The sequence below is a fragment of the Homalodisca vitripennis genome, unplaced genomic scaffold (assembly GCF_021130785.1).
Source record: "Homalodisca vitripennis isolate AUS2020 unplaced genomic scaffold, UT_GWSS_2.1 ScUCBcl_11057;HRSCAF=20190, whole genome shotgun sequence".
In the NCBI taxonomy this organism is placed as follows: domain Eukaryota; kingdom Metazoa; phylum Arthropoda; class Insecta; order Hemiptera; family Cicadellidae; genus Homalodisca; species Homalodisca vitripennis.
This window is the reverse complement of record NW_025787174.1, coordinates 1-8302: the sequence shown is the minus strand read 5'-3', so window position 1 is coordinate 8302 and position 8302 is coordinate 1. Positions and strand designations below refer to the sequence as shown.

Below are 8302 nucleotides of genomic sequence, written 5' to 3'. Positions count from 1 at the left end.
TGAATGAAGATAAGAATTTTTTAACAAATTGTTTTGCTAGTATTTTTTATGAATTGCGAGTAAATTAAAAAATACATAGTCAAATTCACACAACGCCATCAGCTAATAAAAAGTCTATAAGGCAGGTTTGAAGTAGCGGAGGCATTTTTTGTTGCCAAGTTTTTTTTTTAGTCCCATTTGTATGGTTATAATAATCTAACCACTAATTTTTAAAACAAATAAACGATTTAGGAAGTATAAAAATCAGTTAAAAATTTTGTTTTTACAAAAAACGAGAAAGATTTTAAAACATAACCTTCATAAGAAAAGACATCCCCTAATGCCATAGTGGCACCATATGGTGCCACTTACATTTTAGCTTATACATACCAAACTAATTTCTAAACAGTTCAAGTAACTTAAAAAATCTTAAACTACACATTCCATTACCATAAGAAAAGTAGTTTTTACTTACCTATAGACAACCATCCAAGTGTCATAAACATCAGTTTTAAAAACTTGAGAACAACTTCCAACAATAATGGTAAACAGTGTTTCCATGGAGGCAAAAAAAAAAGTACGGATCTAAATCAGACTTTTAGTCATCAGATTGTATGTAAACTGTTCTAGTGGCCACCGTAACTGATGCCACCATGCATTTAAGGAGACTTTTTTGTGTAAAACCTAGATATAATGATAACAAAAAACATGTGGCACCCGTATGGTGCCGCTATGCGGGAAGAGGTTAATGCTTTTAAGATTTTTTTGTGATATATTTCTTAATGAATTAAAATGTCCATGCTCACCCGGAGGGCCATATTTTCATTATAAATTCGGTGACATTTCAGTTAATTATTATGTTAAATTGTATAAAATACTATGTATAACAGAAAAGAATAGTTTTTTGCTTATTACATAAAAGTTCATTTTTTAAAATAATTGAATATTTAATATATTTATTTGTAAATATTACTTAAAATAAAATGAATGGTCAGGATAGCAATACAATATAGTATATCTTAGTAAAAAAAAAAAAAAAAAAAAAAAAAAAAAAAAAAAAAAAAAAAAAAAAAAAATAAATTTAAATTAATTTTTCATTCAATGTTCATTTTTTGAGCACACTTAAACTAAATACAAATTGGAGTTTCTGATGCCAAATCACGTTATCTTCCTAGTCATGCCAGACTTTTGTTCTGGTTTTAAACTAATTACAATACACAATGTAATCTTTTTTACCTTTAGTTAGAAAAATATAACTGCAAACTTTTTTTTTTTTTTGAACTAAAATTTTTCCTCTTTTTCAGTAAAGGAACGTAATCCTGTTTTGGTAAATAACACTAAATACTGTATAATAATATTATTTTCCATTACATTGTTATATTTTTTTTCTCTCAATAACTTAAGAGCTGAAACCCTACTGTTTGTACATCATAAAAAGAAACTTGAAAAATTGGCTGTGACGCGTGAGGAAGATTTTACAGTAGGACTTTAAAATTCACAACTTGTCAACCATCTGAAGCCAAAGTCCACATCTAAGGTTTAATAGTTTAAGGTCTATATGAGATAAAATGAATGTAAGATAATAAAGAAACCGAATTTTACATAGAAAAGGTAACGTGGAATTTAAAGACACGGTTGAATAAAATCAAGCTATTTAACATCAATAAATTTACCTCAAGTGTATATTTTATTTCAACAATTGTACATTTTAACATTTTATTCTTAATTAATCCTAGTCCCCTTAGATAAAAAATAAATTATCAAACAAAATAATTATGTTTTACGTGAACCTTAATATAACTTAAACCTGATATGGGAGAAAATATTAAGAGGTATCAAATTATTTAGTGTAAAACAAAATTCAATAGTTATCAAGGGTAAAAATCTTTTAAGTTTAAGTAATGAGAAAGGATTCAAGAATGTAATTAAACTTGTATGTATTGTTACTAGACAGTAAACATGTGCAATTAATCATTTAAATCAATAATCATTGACTTCACAATCATGGTACACATGTAACAACAGAGTAAACAAAAATAAAAAATATTGTTTAGTTAGAGTACACACAGCAGGTTAATGTACCACATTCACAAATGCACTATAGCAAATCACAAAAGTGTGGGTAATGAGAACTACGAGTAAGAACGTTGTAAATTTACAGCCAGTGGTGAAAGATCTTTAAAAAATTTCATTTTATAGAGATTGATTTGACTTATAAGTAGTTTTCCGTGGCTATAACTTTTTGAATTTTTAGAGTGTTCCTTGCACAGTATCCAGACATCTAAACATCTAAATATTAACTATTGACTGTTAATGAGAAGTTCAATAGGATTCGATAAAATCCTAACATTAAAAATCAGGGATTAAGTTATGTGAGGGTTGGAGTATTATCAAGGTCCAACTGTATTTACCACTCTTATGCTTAATAATAATTATAAAGCTTGGTTTGTCTAATTGTTTTAAGCCTTACTTATTTTTTAATTTGAATGAAGAAATATCCTGATCAATTTTTTTCTGATTCAGTGAGAATTGGAAGTTAAACATGCTGATTGTCCATATTTCCACAAGTGGTGAATTGTAACATAGACTACCCCGCACAAAAAAAATTATAAGTTCAATTATATAATTATATTATACTAGAGATCTATAAGACATTTTATCATGATACTATTTTATATAGTATCTTATATTATATTATTGAACTTTTGGAATTTGTTATCTCTTCGAATTAAACAGTACTTATATTAAAATTTAACCTCAATTTTTGGTACTTTAGAAAAATTTATTTTTTAGTATAAAATATTAAAATCTATACTGGCAAGAATCCGGCTTTATGTACTCTCCATTTTATTACAATTATGATATAGTCCATGCTAATACTAACAAATAACAATGTGAGGTTTCATTAAAATATTAAGGGATGTTCCAAATCACACAATTTGTTAAAGATGGTAGTCACAGATTCAAAAACTTAAAACTTATTATTAGGCAAAAAATTATATTAATCAAATAATTAACAATTTATATGTCCAGTTATATACTAATTAAGTACGGGAGAAGACGTCTCCATATGAATAAACGTTATTACTTAAAAGGGCGTAAGTCACATCACTCTTGTGATAGGGTTGTTTCTATATTTTAATTATTTCATTAATAGTTTTATATTTCGATTATGTGTAAACAATGATTTTTAATAAAGGATGATAATTTGAACATTTTAATACTTACAGTTATTAATGAAAACAAAAGTTAAGGGTCGGATTACATAAAATTATGCAAATAATATTATTAATTTACCCAAAAGCTTATGAAACACAAACAAAAATACACTTCAGTATAACAGGCAACAACTTTTAGAAAGATGTATCCATGAAAGAAGACAATATCTAACTGAGAATATTTTCTCTACTTACCTATATTTTCATTAATATTTTCTACAAAATATTTGGGAATAAATAGACAAAGTGTCACAGTTTTACAGTAGTATAAACGGCCACCAACACACAATCGAATCAACTATTAATTTAGAAATATCTAAACTATCGATTATGTTATTGTAACTCCATACCCATTATAAGGTTTATAATTTTATATTGGTATAAGTGAATGGTCAAACTAAAACCTGCTTTTTTTAAAATTTTTTATTGGTATAACAACGTGATTTCGGGATTCAACCATCATCAGTGTTATTTGACCACACTGATGATGGATTGGAATACCGAAACACGTGTATGGCAATAAAAATAATTAATGAAGCAGAGTTTTATGTGCTTGACGCCAATTCATTATGACTAAACTATCGAATATAAAAACATTTAACCTAGATTATTTAAAAAGTAATGCATTGCCAGTTTTTTCCATTTACCAGAACAATAATACTTATTGATATAAAAATTTATTTAATTCAGTAAAGTAAAATTGTTTTAACTTATTGAGTACACTATTGACATCTGCACAGCAAAGAGACCAAATTTGGGGTGACTGAAAATGTGAATTTTGGTCCTCAAAATATATTTATGAACAAATTGAATCAATTGGTTTAAAATGGTTTTACAGAGATAATGGACACATTAGTTGGTGGTACATCCATTTCAAAGCACTTTTATAAATGCTGATCCATACATGTATTATCACATGTAATAATAATCGTCTTGTACTGCACGCAGCTTCGACGCAAAACCAACAGTACATATTAAAATAAAGTCTATTTACCCACATTATTTCTATTAAATTTAAATTTTTAAAATTTCCTTGAATACATACACCTATTTTTACATATTAATATATAGCTTCATCTATAAAATGCATATTACAGTTCAGTTAGACATTATTTGCAAATTATTTCAAAACAAAATCATGTGTTTGGTATTTGGGAGGACTAATGGCACCCAAGTATAATTGGTTGGTATTTAACCTCTGCTGTTCTTGTGGGTCATAAAGGGCAGTCAGACACGTTTATTCCTTAAAAGATTAGTAAAAGTAATAAATTTTAACATTCTTATTCTTTGTAAAATTTTAAAAATATTTTAAGACTTAATTCTCTATTTATTTATTGTTGTACTGTAATTAATTTTTTAAACGATGAAAAAAATCAATATATCTAATACTAATCAATTAACATATTACCAATTTAATTTGAAAATACCTGCTTACCTATTACATAATTTTATTCAACATTTTGCTGTTTCAGGAATGAATTTTTAGATAGTCATAAATATTGATGGATTCAATAAACTCATTGAATTATTTGAATGATTTGATTTGATGGTGTTGGCCGCTTATTAATTGCACGCCCGATGTACCACTTGTCACTAATTTAGTTTAATAATTTTGAAGAAGTTCTAAACACTGGAATAGGTTCTGTAACATTTTATGTACATTTACTCATCACAGTAACTTGTAATATATCCAGATCCCAAATAGAGGTAAAGTTTCAATTACTACATTTGAAATGGTCAAAAATACTTGAATTCTGATAACTAGGTCCAAATAAACTAGTAAATTATTATATCGACTCGAAAATCATGTTAATTTGATAATCAGACACTGTATATCTCCTTTTTAGGTAAACAACTACCATGTTACCACCTAAATTTATAGTTCATCGATCGTTAAAAATCAACATTCTTATAACAATTATTTTTATTTCGAAATCACAAACATTGTAACTCAAGTAAGTCATATATAATTTAGCTTTAAAGTATATATTCTTTTTAGGGTTAGGGGTACGATAAGCGGACCCGGTTTTTTATATCGAAATTGGTAAACAATATTACTTAATACACAAACAACCATCGATATAAATCAATCGATAGGTGATTCAATTTATTTTGAACAATTAACTTAAAAAATCTAAATACAAAACAGCTGTAAAAACCCTTTTCATAATTAATTACAACATATGGTAATTTAAATTTTAAGATTCAAGTAACATTTATTATTTAAAATGGCGCACTGTCCAATTTTAGTAAAACTACCACAACAATTGCTTTTGAGAAGATGAATAATGACATGTCTTTTAGTTGGCGTTCAAACTTGTTGGACTCCGTATAATAAACCATTTATGTGAAGTTTTGTGGTGAAAGAAACATCATAGTAACTATGAGAGGCAGCAAATCGATGGTACGTACTTCAGTTTTAGAATAATTTTGATTATTTATAATAATCTTTGTTTGATCACTGTAAAATATTAAATTTCATATTTAAATGTTATAGAACTTTGATTGTTACTTGAGAACCTATTGGATACTTATTAATTTGATCGATTGAATAGTACAAGGGATTTCTAGATGACGAAATATTAGGCTTATACGATGATTACACTCATTCGTTCGATCATCAAAAAAGAAACTTGGGAGCCCGCTTATCATATCTCCCTAAACCCCTCTTTTTTAAATTTAAAAGAATTTGGTTACAATCTTGATATAATCTTTATTTGTTAGTACTACAAGAGAAAGTATAAATCCCTGTATTGGGTTTTGAGTAATTTATACACAATTGACAGACAAATCTAGTATTATATTACCTATTAGCTATACAAATTTTAATAACACAAAAAATGCAATAGATTTCATAAAGAAGAAAAAATTAATTTTAAATCCAAGCATACGGCAAACAAATTTAAATGCTCTATGGAAAAAACACAAATCAAATATATATTCACAGCTACTCACTGAAAATTTTGGGAGATTCACCAGATGAAAAATGTAAGCGCATAGTAAAGAAAAATATTGCAACTCGTGATAGAAGCTTTGGATTTTATGAATTCTCTTTAGTGTCTCTGGAATCTTCATTTATAACAGCTAAGTTGGTTTGTTTCTCTTCATCTGAGTTATCATGTCTCACATAAGATGTGTAAACATCATACCCTAATGATATTTGTGTTGTCATATAAAACTCTGAATCTTGTTGGCAAAAAATAGAAGTTTACAACTTGTGCTGGCGGCCCACACAACCCATTCTGCAATGTACAACCTCTTTCCTTTTGTAATAATTTCCTTTTTAGTGACTTCTCCATGGTAACATTGCTCATAAGTAGTCTTCAAGGTCAGAAAAAAAACACTGCTAGATGCAAATTGAAGCGAACAAAAGAACCAAATTTGATCTCTATGATAAACCTTTTTCATAACAATCAGTTCGAAAAGTCCGCCTGGCAAAATGGCTCTGTCCAAATATTTATTACCCAAGTATGGCAAACAATACAAACAGTCAATACCCTGAATATAGACATGTGATGAGTTTCTCTACCCTATCCCACTTTTTCTTTGATTGTTTTTGTCAACAATTTCATTAGTGTTGTTCCAATAAATATCCCCCGGGCACCAGACAATGATATTGAAATGTCCAACATTTGTCAAACAAATAAATACTTGCTAAAACATAGCTTCTACCAAGTTGTCTTGCATCTATTTAATAACACTTGGAGGTTAAATAGTCTAAGAAAGTAAGACATTTGACCTGCATGATAATGATACCTACTCCAATTAAATTCACTTCCTCTCTTTTTTAGGCTAACAATTTTAACTGTAACACATTACTTTTAAAAACACACTCAGATACACCCAATGTGTGAAGTTCACGAATCAATTTCCATATCAAATTTAAAATGAAAAATTTACTAAAGTTGTGAGGAAAGATTTAAAAACACCACTAGGTCAACCACAAATATATACCTCAAATAATTAAACCGGGCCCGGCGCCCTTAGTAATTGGACTGTGAGTAGGACGAAAATTTATGTACATGCAGGACAGCTGTTATATATGTTATAATTAACAAAAACAGCTGGTATTAATAGTACGAATTTGGGTTCACGCACACGATCTTGAATATTGTATACTATTGATAAATCGGATGGAAATTGTGGTATAAATAAATCAATTTATTACAAAAGATGTTATCAAACATATTGGATAGGAATAAGTTTAACATTTTTTAATAAGTGGAAGAACATTGATGCATAATCAGCACTAAGAAACACACCCCTTTCAAAGCTTTTTTGTTAGGGAAGTTTCTTGGTGTTAATTTTTCTAACATATAGCTAATTAGGTCCTCGTTTGAAATTGTATTAGTAGTTTTATTTGTACACATTCTTAGTCTAGCTCATTTCAAGAAAGAAAAACGTTTTCTATGTTAATTGTCTGGGCGCAAAGAAAAATAATTCCGCAAGGGCAACTTTTTTAGGATTATCCAAAATCAAAATGAAGTTACTATAATTAAAAAGTACTTTTTCTTATGGTTTATTATCTGAATGCCACTCTGTTCCTATCTACTACTTGTTATTACGCGTATATCAAGTAGGTGATTATGCTATCATAAACGTGGTTTACTAGTACGTACCACAATGTTATAATAAAATTAACCTTTACGAAGCACTGCACGTGAACTGAGCTTGAATTTGTCGTACTATCATTGAGGGATGTCTTCTATTTTTTCGCAAACCAGTGTGGCGTGGCAGATTTCCGATTTGGTACTTCTCCTACTTCATATCACGTGACTTAGATCGTCCAACGTGGAATCTGACGTCCGGAAAAGTATGGACCAATCTGGGATGTTGATTTGAAGGTCGGGAAAGTAGCAGATCGAAAATTTCCCTAAGCCATCAGGATCAGTGCGGGCCTATACGGTTGGTCGCCTCCGCAAATCTGTCGGAGAAAAATGAAAAACTCATCCTCTAAATTTCAAGCTCAGATAACGTGAGCAGCTCTTTAATCTTTTTTATATTTAATAATACGTACTGTGTAATCACCTGTATCTCCAAGAAACATAAATAGTAAATCGGGGGCAGAGAGGCCTCGCGAATATTTTGAAAAATTCAGATTAAAA

The 8302-nt window shown here is 28.9% G+C and overlaps 1 pseudogene; it reads right to left on the bottom strand.

Moving 5' to 3' along the window:
• Positions 1-6132: 6132 nt before the first annotated feature.
• Positions 6133-6865, bottom strand: LOC124374898 (annotated as a pseudogene).
• Between the last annotated feature and the right edge of the window lie 1437 nt (positions 6866-8302).